Here is a 12,826-nt window from a genome sequence, read left to right on the forward strand (position 1 = left end):
TCCAACTATGGTGGACCCTCCAATCAAGCGCATCGAGTTTTATCTCAAAGGTTTGGCGCCAGAAATTCAGAGCCATGTAACATCGGCTAATCTTGACAATATTCAGGCTATTCAACGCCTTGCGCATCGCCTCACAGATCAGGCAGTGGATCAGAACAGGCTGCCTAAACGTATCAGCGCTACTGCTACCGCTACCACTGCTACTACACTTGCTACTCCCAGTGACAACAAGAGAAAATGGGATGGGGATTCCAGCAAGGGATCAGCTTCAGTTCAGTCACAGGTTCAGCAGCGAAAGACTGACAGTTATCAGAGTCCCAGTCAGCACTCCTCAGGCAGCCACAGGCATGATGGCTATCGAGGGAACCTCCCAAAGTGTAACAACTGCAACAGACACCACAGTGGTCAGTGTAACAATGGTCGCTGTCAAAGATGCCTCAAGATGGGTCATGAGGCCAAGGATTGTAGAAGCCCTCGGCCTGCTAACCAGAATCAGCAGCAGCCTCAAGTGCAGCAGAATCAGCAACAGGGCAACAAGGGGTGTTTTCATTGCGGTGCTGAAGGTCACTTCAAAAGGCACTGCCCTCAGCTAAACAGGAACCAGAACAACAACAACAATAACAACAATCAGGGAAACGGCAACAACAACAACAATGGTGGGAACAACAGCGGCAATGAAGCAAGGGGTCGTGCATTTGTGTTGGGGCAGGGTGATGCCAGAAATGATCCCAACGTAGTTATGGGTAAGTTTCTTCTCGACGATATTTATGTTACTGTTTTTTTTTATTCGGGTGCGGATACGAGTTATATGTCTTTGAAAATGAGTAAATTGTTAAAACGTACACCAACACCCCTAAACACCAAACATGTCGTAGAACTAGCAAATGGTAAAAGTGTAGAAGCCACGCATGTAGTCAAGGGTTGTAACATCGTTCTAGCGGGTCAGGCCTTCTCGATTGATCTTATTCCAATAGTTCTGGGTAGTTTCGACATCGTCATCGGCATGGATTGGTTGTCCAAGCAGCAAGCAGAGATCTTATGTAAGGAGAAGATCATTCGTATTCCTTGTTCGGGTAAAGAACCTCTTGAAGTTCAAGGCGACAAGAGTGGTGAAGTGGTTGGCATTATCTCTTTCTTGAAGGCTCAGAAATGTTTACGAAAGGGGCATACTGCCATTTTGGCACTTGTTACTGATGCATCGACGACAGAGAAAAGAATAGAGGATATTCCAGTTGTACGCGAATTTCCTCAAGTGTTTCCTGAAGATTTACCTGGTCTACCGTCTCATCGCCAGGTCGAGTTTCAAGTTGAACTAGCTCCAGGAGCAGCACCAATAGCCCGCGCACCATATCGTTTAGCTCCAACTGAACTGGAGGAACTGTCTAAGCAACTACAAGAGCTCTTGGATAAGGGCTTCATTCGTCCAAGCTCTTCGCCTTGGGGAGCTCCAGTACTATTCGTGAAAAAGAAGGATGGCACTTTCAGGATGTGCATAGACTACCGTGAGCTGAACAAGGTCACAGTGAAGAACCGCTATCCTCTTCCTCGTATTGACGACTTATTCGACCAGTTGCAAGGGTCTAGCTACTACTCGAAGATTGATCTAAGGTCTGGTTATCATCAGCTGAGAGTCCGGGATGAGGACGTTTCCAAGACAGCATTCAGAACTCGCTACGGTCACTACGAGTTTCTAGTCATGCCATTTGGGCTGACGAACGCGCCTGCAGTTTTCATGGATCTTATGAACAGGGTGTGCAAACCCTATCTTGACAAGTTCGTCATTGTCTTCATCGACGACATTCTGATCTACTCCAAGAGTCAGGAGGAACACGAGCAGCACTTACGTCTTATCTTGGAACTTCTTCGAAAGGAACAATTGTACGCCAAGTTTTCAAAATGCGACTTCTGGCTTCGTGAAGTCCACTTCTTAGGCCATGTGGTGAACAGGGATGGGATTCATGTCGATCCATCCAAGGTAGATTCGATCAGGAACTGGCCTGCACCGCGTACACCAACGGAAATACGCCAATTCTTGGGTTTGGCGGGGTACTACAGACGATTCATTAAAGACTTTTCGAAGATCGCACAGCCGCTTACGCTACTGACACAGAAAGGTGTCACCTACCGTTGGGGAGATTCCCAGGAAACCGCTTTCCAGTACCTAAAGGATAGGCTTTGCAGCGCACCTATTCTCTCATTGCCAGAGGGCACGAATGATTTTGTGGTCTATTGTGACGCGTCGATATAGGGACTTGGTTGTGTATTGATGCAGCGGGATAAGGTTATTGCTTACGCTTCTCGTCAACTCAAGGTTCACGAACGGAACTACACGACGCACGATTTAGAGCTGGGAGCTGTTGTTTTTGCACTTAAGATATGGCGATACTACCTGTACGGTACCAAGTGCACAATTTACACCGATCACAGGAGTCTCAAGCATATCTTCAAGCAGAAGGAATTGAATATGCGTCAGCGAAGATGGGTTGAACTTTTAAACGATTACGAATGCGCTATTAAGTATCATCCAGGCAAAGCCAATGTTGTGGCTGACGCTCTCTGTCGAAAGGACACTCTACCTAGACGCGTACGAGCCTTGCAGCTCACTATTCAGTCCAGTCTTCCTGCACAAGTACGAACTGCTCAGATGGAAGCATTAAAGCCCGAAAATGTCAAAGCTGAAGCTTTACGTGGCTCAAGGCAACGATTAGAACAAAAGGAAGACGGCGCCTACTATGTAACAGGACGTATTTGGGTTCCACTATATGGTGGTTTACGAGAACTTGTGATGGATGAAGCTCATAAGTCTCGCTACTCGGTACATCCTGGTTCGGATAAAATGTATCACGACATCAGAACTACATATTGGTGGCCTAGCATGAAGCCCCACATAGCAACTTACGTCGGCAAATGTTTGACGTGTGCAAAAGTCAAAGTGGAGTATCAGAAACCAGCGGGCCTACTTCAGCAGCCCAAGATACCGCAATGGAAATGGGAAAAAATTTCCATGGATTTTGTTACAGGCCTACCCAGATCCCAGCGTGGGAATGATACTATATGGGTGATCGTGGATCGACTCACCAAGTCTGCACACTTCCTGGCTATTAAGGAAACGGATAAGTTCTCCACTCTCGCAGACGTTTATCTTAAAGAAGTTGTTTCGAGGCACGGGGTGCCCACCTCCATCATTTCGGATCGGGATGCACGATTCACGTCAGAGCTATGGCAAGCGATGCACAAATCTTTTGGCTCACGATTAGACATGAGCACAGCATATCATCCTCAGACGGATGGGCAGTCTGAGCGAACGATCCAGACTCTTGAAGACATGCTTCGGGCATGTGTTATATATTTCGGCAACGGCTGGGAAAAGCATCTCCCTTTGGTGGAGTTTTCGTATAATAACAGTTATCACACCAGCATACAAGCCGCTCCATTCGAGGCATTGTACGGACGTAAATGCGGGTCACCTCTCTGTTGGGCAGAGGTGGGGGATAGTCAGATCACGGGTCCAGAGATTATAGTGGACGCCACGGAAAAGATTGCACAGATACGAAAACGCATGGCGGCAGCACGCGACCGTCAGAAAGCCTACGCGGACAAGCGTAGGAAGCCTTTGGAATTTCAGGTCGGGGACCGGGTTTTACTTAAAGTCTCACCCTGGAAGGGTGTGGTTCGTTTTGGCAAACGGGGCAAACTAAATCCGCGGTATGTCGGACCGTTCGAGATCATTGAGAAAATAGGCAAAGTGGCCTACAAGCTAAACCTACCAGCTGAACTCGGTGCAGTTCACAATGTATTTCACGTGTCGAATCTAAAGAAATGCCTGTCAGATGAGACCCTCATAGTTCCTTTTAAGGAACTCACTATCGACGAGCGGTTGCAGTTCGTCGAGGAGCCAGTTGAAATCACGGACCGGGATGTTAAGGTCCTCAAAAACAAGAGAATCCCTCTTGTTCGAGTTCGTTGGAACTCCAAACGTAGCCCAGAGTACACCTGGGAACGCGAAGACCAGATGACAGAAAAGTACCCTAGTTATTCGAAACCAATGCAACTACTACTGAGGCTGAAGCTCCTACTGCGGAATTTCGGGACGAAATTCCAAATCAACGGGGGGATGATGTGACACCCCAGGAAAACCAGTAAACGATACAACTTACCTAGCTTCCTCAGTAACCGCATCCTAAATTTCGGGACGAAATTTCTTTTAAGTTGGGGATAATGTGACAACTCGAATTTCCAAGATTCCTATTTCGCATTTATTGCACGTTCATTTATTGTTTAGTTGTTTATTTGCACAATTAGTTGCTATGGACTTGTATACGCTTTGATGCAATGAATGGTATTGTGTGATTGTGCATGATTGTTTGTTAAATATTGAAAGACTTGACAAATATATAAACGTGGTGGTGAAACTGTGAAATTGTTGTGAGATGGTGTTCTTGTGTAAAATATAATACTTAGGGTAGTATAGAGTAATTAGTGAAACCTAAATTATACTTAACCCTAATCCCTTGTTCACTAATCATACTCACAAAAATCCAAGCACGTACTTTTCTCTGGCAATCATCATCACCACCATCATTGGCACAAGACATTCATCACTTTCGATTTCCACATTTTCTTTTGAATCAACACAAGGTAATTGTCTATTGATTTCTTGATTATTATCAATTCTTGATTCTTGATTATGTGTTCATAGAAACCCTAGTTCCTTATATAATACATTCTGTGATTTTGATTTGATTCTGGATAATTGTGATAATAATGATGATGATGATTAGTTGCGTAATGGTTTGTTTGTGTCAAGTTACATGATATGCTACAATTGTGATTGATAATAGGATTGAAAGGGTTGCCAGTGTATGTAATTAGGGTTTCACGACTTGCTTGAACATAGAAAACGTAACTGTTATGATCTCTCGATTCTGTGCAAAGATTGGAATTCACGCATTAATGTTAGTCAGAGTTTTGTTATTGATGATAGTCCGACTTTTAAAATGTGCTCGTTGTCTGAGTTTTATGAATAGCATTCTTGTCCGATGTTTATGTATAACATGAAGTCCGAGGTTTATGTATATCATGCTGTCTGAGTTTTGTAATGTTGAATTGGTCCGAGTTTGTTATAAGAGAGGGATGTCCGAGCTTTTGAAAGGATAAGCTTCCTTGTCCGAGTTTTGTAAGAGTTGGTCTAGTGTCCGACCTTTAAGATAGGGAGCCAAGGGTCCGAGCTTTACAAGGGGGTGTTGATGTCCGAGTTTTGTGACCTCCACACCAATGTCTGAATTTTAATAAGGCCAAACACCTTGTCCGAGTTTTTAAGGGGGTGATGTCCGACCTTTAACTCAAGAGGGGGTCCGAGTTTTGTGACCACTCCCTTTGTCCGAGTTTTGTGACCCCCATACCCTTGTCCGATCTTTATTATATTGCAACATGTCCAACTTTTGTGTAAGGATATAACGTCCGAGTTATGTCAAGGGGAAGCCCCCCACACACACTTGTCTGAGTTTTAAGAAGAGCATGGCCCTGTCCTACTTGTGTGTGATTTAAATTGAAGCTAAGTTGTATGATAAAAGCATGTTGATCTGTTAAGGAATGAATGATGAAATTGAAGTCAAACTCTGTTAAATTGTTAAGCTCATTAACGATGTTAATATGTTAAGTATGTTAACGGTGGCCTTTAGGTTAATATTCACGTTAGACTAAACTGTGAAGTTCAAGACGCGACGCATGAATTACGTGAAAACGATTAACTGTTTACGTGACGTATGATTCTATATATGATCGTATGATACTGAATGCAACTGTATGATCTTGCATGCGTGAACATTCTATGTGATATCATTATGTACACAATAAACACACAAAGCACAGTTACTCGAAATATCAAGGATTTGTAAACCCTAATTTGATGCAAACACTTACATCGTATCATGTGCGACATATCCTAGGTCGTGTGTAACGGACTTAGACATTTGATAAACCCTAGAGCATAGCATACCGAGCAAACCAAGGTGAGTTTGCACCCTTACTAAGGCATGGGATTCCCAGGGTTTGGGAATGGGATTGAAGAAATAAGGTTGAATAGATTCATACATACACTGTTACTAGACTACCATACCATCGTCCTCGGTTGTGCAGGACACATACGTAAAACCTACGTATACTTATGCTACTCGCTATCCTCGGTTGTGAAGGATACTCACGTAAAACCTACGTGAACTTATACTCACTACTGCCTCGGTTGTGTCAGGCACTTACGTAAAGCCTACGTAAACCCCCGCGTACCCCTATCCTCGGTTGTGAAGGATACTTATGTAAAACCTACGTAAACTTGTACGTATTACTGTTCTCGGGATATGTAGAACACTTATGGTTACGAATAGTCTAGTGGTTATACACATGGGAAGCCCCCACCAATAGAACATACTATCGGCCAGTAGAGCCACATGTTACAAAAGAACTTACTATTACGCATTACTTTCTGTGAACTCGCTCAACTAGTTGTTGATCCTCTGTTACATGCCTTGCAGGTCGATAGATACATGGAGCTTGCATAGGGAGGAGCTGGTCGTTGTGGGCTTGGATTGTGATTCTCTTGTTAAACACTTATGACATTTGATACTTTATTATGATGGGTTTTATTTTTACGCTTCCGCTAAACAGTGATAACTTACTCATGTTTTGGAACACCTTTCATATGGATTTGGTTTGGTTTAATGGCAATTACTTTTATTATATATATTGTTCTATATGATTGGTGGCTTGATCCTGGTCAGTCATGCTCCCAAGCGGTGATACTCCGCAGGTGGATTTTGGGGGTGTGACAGGAAAGTCGCGCACAATAGGAATGTCTTCTATCTTCTTTTCCTCTGAGGATGCGTCAGAAACGAGGGCTAGAATAGCGGTGTGGCCCTTTCGCAAACACTTCTGGGCCTTAAGGAAAGAGATGATGCTCACAACAGCACCACTCTTGTCGCCACGAATTATGAGAGGTTCTTTACCAGAACGAGGAATGCGGACGATTTTCTCCTTGCACATAATCTCCGCTTGATGATGAGATAGCCAATACATCCCGATCACGACGTCGAAACTACCCAGAACGATAGGAATAAGATCGATGGAGAAGGTCTGACCAGCTAGGACGAGGTTACAGCCCTTAACTATGTGTGTGGCTTCAAGACTTTTACCGTTTGCTATTTCTACCGTGTGTTTGGTGTTCAAGAGTGTTGGAGTGCGCTTAAGCATTTGGCTAACTTTTAAGGACACATAACTAGTATCGGCACCCGAATCAAATAACACAGTAACAAAGAAATCATCCAGAAGAAACTTACCCATCACAACGTTGGGATCGTTCCTTGCCTCCCCTTGGCCAATCATGAACACACGACCTTGGGAGCCATTGCCATTATTGTTACCTCCATTGTTGCCTCCGTTGTTATTTCCATTGTGGTTCCCGTTCCTTTGGTTGTTGTTCTGATTCTGGTTCAGCTGGGGACAGTTCTTCTTAAAGTGGCCTTCAGCGCCACACTGAAAGCATCCTTTATTGCCCTGCTGATGTTGCTGCTGGTGGTTCTGGGGAGCTTGTTGTTGTTGACGATTCTGAGTCGCAGGACGTGGGCTCCTGCAATCTTTGGCTTCGTGACCTAGCTTGTGACATCTCTGACAACGACCTTTGTTGCACTGACCACTATGGTGTCTGTTGCATTTGTTGCACTTTGGGTGGTTTCCTCGATATCCACCCTGTCCTTGATTACCGGAGGATTGCTGACCAGGACTCTGGTAGTCCTCAGTCTTTCGCTGCTGAGACTGACCCGAAGCAGAACCCTTACTGGAGTTTCCATCCCATTTTCGCTTGTTGTCGGTAAGTGCATCAGAAGTAGTGGCGCTAATACGTTTGGGCAGTTTGTTCTGCTCAACTGCCTGATCAGTGAGACGATGAGCCAACTTGACGATTTGCTGTATAGTGCCAAGGTTAGCTGAGGTTACGTGGCTTTGAATTTCTGGCACCAAACCATTAAGGTACAGCTCAATGCGTTTGTAGGGAGGGTCCACCATAGTAGGGCACAAGATGGCTAGCTCATTTGACCTCTTCGTGTGTGCCTCAATTTCAGATCCCGTCATCTTCAGATTGAAAAATTCCACTTCCAGCTTGTGGATGTCGTCACGACTGCAGTACTCTTCTCAAATCAGTTCCTTGAAACCGTTCCATGGGGTGGCATTGGCAACCGCCAACCCAAGCAATTGAACCTGTGCTTTCCACCAGGTTAATGCAGCTCCTTCGAGTGTTCCAGTAGCATATTTCACCCTTCGGTCTTCGGGGCATTCACACATCTCAAATACAGACTCAAGCTTCTCGAACCAGTGACGTAGACCTACAGCTCCTTCTGTGCCGCTGAAGGTGCTAGGTCGGCAATCCATGAATGTTTTGAACGTACACACAGGAGGCTGAGCATGTTGACCTAGGGTGCGAGAATAAAGGACAAGGTTAAGCACAAGAGTTGGTTCGCGAGAGTAGGATCTAAACATCCTAGGATAGGTCGAAATAGCAGGTTATACCTCCTGCAGGAACAGCGGGGAGTGCCTCAGCAACTCATTCGTTGATCAAAGCCGTCAACTGGGCTTGAGTGAGGTTGATGCGTCCTCCGCGTCCGTTCATGATCTTCATAACGAAGCAACATAAGTGAGGGAAGTGTCGCAAAAGTGCGTAAGTGTGGGACGACAGTAGAGAGTAAGCACACAAGGTTCATATAGCAATTATCACGTTATCTAATGCACAGTGTAGACTATCTAACCAACAATATAACATAGATCATACCACCTATTGTGTCGAGTCTTGCACGTGGAGCGAAGCGTCGTTGTGGATCGTTGAGCACTTTACAGGTTATAGTCTGGTTTTATCAAAAAGCTTTTCCCTTTTTAAAACCAAGTTCACTATAACCAATGGCTCTGATACCAATCTGTCACACCCCCAAAATCCACCATGCGGAGTACCGCCGCTTGGAGGCGTGACGTGACCAGGATCGAGCCACCAATCATATTGAACAACGTATTTTAAGTAAATAAAACCAACCACAATACAATTGGTGACCAAAAGCCTGTTAACCAAGTCTTAAATTAAACTGCGGAAGCATAATACGTGATACCAAAATATAAGTTCATAGTCCATAAGTTTAAAGTCCAAAACGCAAGTTTAATAAGTTCATAAAGATTTAAATATTAAGCACGGAACATAAAAGTCCGTACACCACAACGACTCCTTCCTCGTGCAAGCTCCAAGCATTTAGCGACCTGTAAGGCATGTAACAACGAGTCAACAACAAAGTTGAGTGAATTCACAGCTGGTTGTTTAGTTATAGCATTCGTTTTGTAAATCATTTGTTCGTTATGTAAATCATGTATCGTATAAATTCGTATCACGGTCTTTCTGACATGTTTGCGAAGATTGGTGGGGGCTTCCCATGTGTTACTAGACCACGCGTATCGACTGCTACGAAAATGTAAGAGGTGCCCTAAGTAGTTTAATAGTAATGATAGTTCGAGTAGTCATTCAATCTCATTCCCAACCCACCGGGAATCCCATGCCTTAGAAAGAGTGTGAACTCACCTTGGTTGCTCGGTTTGATTTTCAAATATAGCTAATAATCAAGGTCGGTCAATCACGCCCTAGTATAATTATCACTTAGTTTATTAGTGATTTCAAATAGAACACAAAGTCCCTACACGTATCTATCACATAACATGCATCACTTTAACGGTTCATGCCCATATAAGTTTCACATCTATTCCCCACTCATAGACAAACATACAACATTGCACATAACACCTTTATTGACATATAACATGTTATATCATTCTCGGATAACCTACTCGACATCTAGATGCGCAAAGTCGCTACTTATGTCGTTTCAGCTTTATTAATCGAAACTGGACTGTTTTCGAGCATTTTAATAAAATAGTTAACCTTTTCCAAAAATTCTCAAATTTTTACAGAAGGTTCTATATGTTTCGAAGTTTATTATGTAAAAATATCAAAGTCCAGTTCGTTACCTATATTTTATAAAATATCATTTTCTTGACTGCAATCTGATTTGTTACTTTCTGATTGCAGTTTACGGAAATATTCACTAAAAATTAACCGTAAGTCTGTTTGACAAAATTCCAGTTGGCGGGTCGTCCTGACAACGGTGTCCATCAACTGTAAAAATTCCATGAGTCGGTTTCACTCAGGTTTCAGGTTATGACTTCGAAAACAACACACTTTTTCTGCAGTAAAAATGCAGCTTGAGCTGCTGTCCAAAAATAGTCTTTTAAAAATAGTAAACGGTTTCGAAAAATTATGATTCCAAGGCCATTTTTTTAGTTATTCCAAAATATTCATTTTAGGCTTCAGAAAATCCGTTTTTCGATTTAAAATGATCCCGTTACAGCCTGTTGAAGTTGGCTGGAAATCCAACTCAGCAAGCTGTTTACATTGTAGAAGTGACTAAAAGTGCATAAACGAAGATCCTAACCATGGTTTATTGATGAACAAATGTCAATACTTCAATCATGCTTTAACCAACCCTAAATTATTCAGATTTCAACCTCACACAACCTTTTTACATAAAGTTTTTAGGCAGAAACTTAAGTTCACATTTTAGTGTTTAAGCTCTTGGGTGACATGAACATTCAAACAAGCATAACAAGAATCAAGGTGAAACAAGAGTGTGAAGAGACTTACTACTAGCACAAGGCTAGGGTAGTAATCTTAATGTAAGGATGATGAAGAATGATGGTGAGAAAAGCTTGAACAAGACTTCCTTGAGAGCACTTCAACTTGCACCTCTATGGATCAATCTTGGAGCTTGGAATGGGGTTTGATAGTGAAGAAGGTGAATGTATGAGAGTGAGGGGGTGTGGTTTCGGTTATGTAGAACCGAAATGGGGGAGAGAGGGAGAGGTGGAGTGTGTATCTTGGGGAAATGATGGCTATTTCTTGGAAAATAAAGAGCCACCCTACTCTAAGGTTATGATTGAAATCCTTTTGGCCAATCCACAATTAGGAAGATAATCACAAAAATCAAGACAAAATATATTGAAATGATGGGGGCTGAATTCGGTTAGGGGGGGGGGGTAAAATGTAAATTCTTGGTAATTAGTAGGTATTAAGTTAGAAGGTTAAGGGTGTTTACAAGTATAGTGGGTGTATGTCATGTTTACAAGGTGTATAGGGATTTTTATGACCGTAAATAATTTAAAATGATAAAATAATATTTCTGACAATATTTTCGTGTCTCGGGTATTGTCTGGTTGTTCGGTTTCGTATCGTTCCGTTAAAGCATTTAATTGTCCCGTATAGCGTCTTTTGTGCATCTTTTTGTAACGAAATTAATTCCTAACACATAGGAAAATATACCGGACTATTTAGTAACTTTTCTGTATACTACTAGTATGCTAACACGCACATGTAATTATAACACAGTAATCGGAGAGCATTTAAATAATTCAGCACAGTCATCAAGTGCTTTTATTATCATTAATAAACTGTACGGTTACATGTAAATTTGAGGGTTGTCACAATATCAATCTAACCCGAGAGCTTCGCACATGATTATTGTGAAGAGGATATTACGTTACTTGAAAGGAACTCCTACATTGGGGTTGTGGTATCCTAGAAAAGGCGACTTTACGCTCGAAGGGTATTCCGATTCGGATTTCGGATGCTGCAAAGTCAATACCAAATCAACAACTGCAGGATGCCAGTTCTTTGGACCTAGATTGGTTACCTGGCAGTGTAAGAAACAAACGTCTGTGGCGTTATCTACATGTGAAGCGGAGTACGTTTCTGCTAGTAGTTGCTGCTCTCAGATCCTGTGGATACAGCAACAGATGCGCGACTACGGTTTGTAGTTTCTTAACACACCTCTTTTTGTTGATAATGAGGCCGCAATAAATATAACAAAGAATCCAGTACATCACGCTAAAACTAAACATATAGAGATTCGTCATCACTTTATTCGCGATTGCTTCGAGAAAAAGTTGATACGAATTGAGAAAATCCACACTGACGAACAGAAAGCTGATTTACATACCAAAGCTTTTGATAAAAATCGGTTTAAATATTTGTTAAAACTGAATGGTATGAAGCTTCTTTCGGTGTCGGATGGCATAATTGGCGTTGATGAGTGTACTGTTGCGGATGAAGATGAGAAACAGTCTGCAATGGTTTGTCGATTTTTTACTTGTTTTGGTATTTAGGGGGAGTAGATAGATGTATATAGTTTATTTTCAGAAAATACAAAAACAGTAAAAAATGCAAAAATACAAAAATATGATAAAATTGAAAAAGAGCTTGTGTATATAGGGAAAATGATAGTACATTAGCTAGACAATTACAGTATGCTAAAGAATTGTAAAGTCTAAATGAGTTAAACAGTCTCACTAATGATGTGTCGATAGGTTTTCGCACATTTAGTAGATTTATTCGGGATATAAACCTAAAATTTCAAACTTGTGAAATTCGTGGGGAACACTACTTGGATATATAGGTAACCCCTGAAATCTCGTTTGAAAGGTCCCATATTCTGAGATACTAGGTCTTTATACTCTATGATATCTAGGGTATTATTCTGGGACTTCTGCTGTATGGAAGTACTGACCTAGTCCCCGAATAATACTTTCTGCAAATGCTTGAAACATAGCATCGCCCTCAGCAAGCTGATGAAACAATAAAATTGATAGTCGCTGCTGTTGTAACTAAAAGATCCTCTAAAGGGGACACACCAGAAAGTCGAAGCCGTCATCTCTCTGCGTATACGGAAGTATCGACCTGAGCTCTCACGGCCCT

The sequence above is a fragment of the Helianthus annuus genome, chromosome 13, assembly GCF_002127325.2.
Source record: "Helianthus annuus cultivar XRQ/B chromosome 13, HanXRQr2.0-SUNRISE, whole genome shotgun sequence".
NCBI lineage: Eukaryota > Viridiplantae > Streptophyta > Magnoliopsida > Asterales > Asteraceae > Helianthus > Helianthus annuus.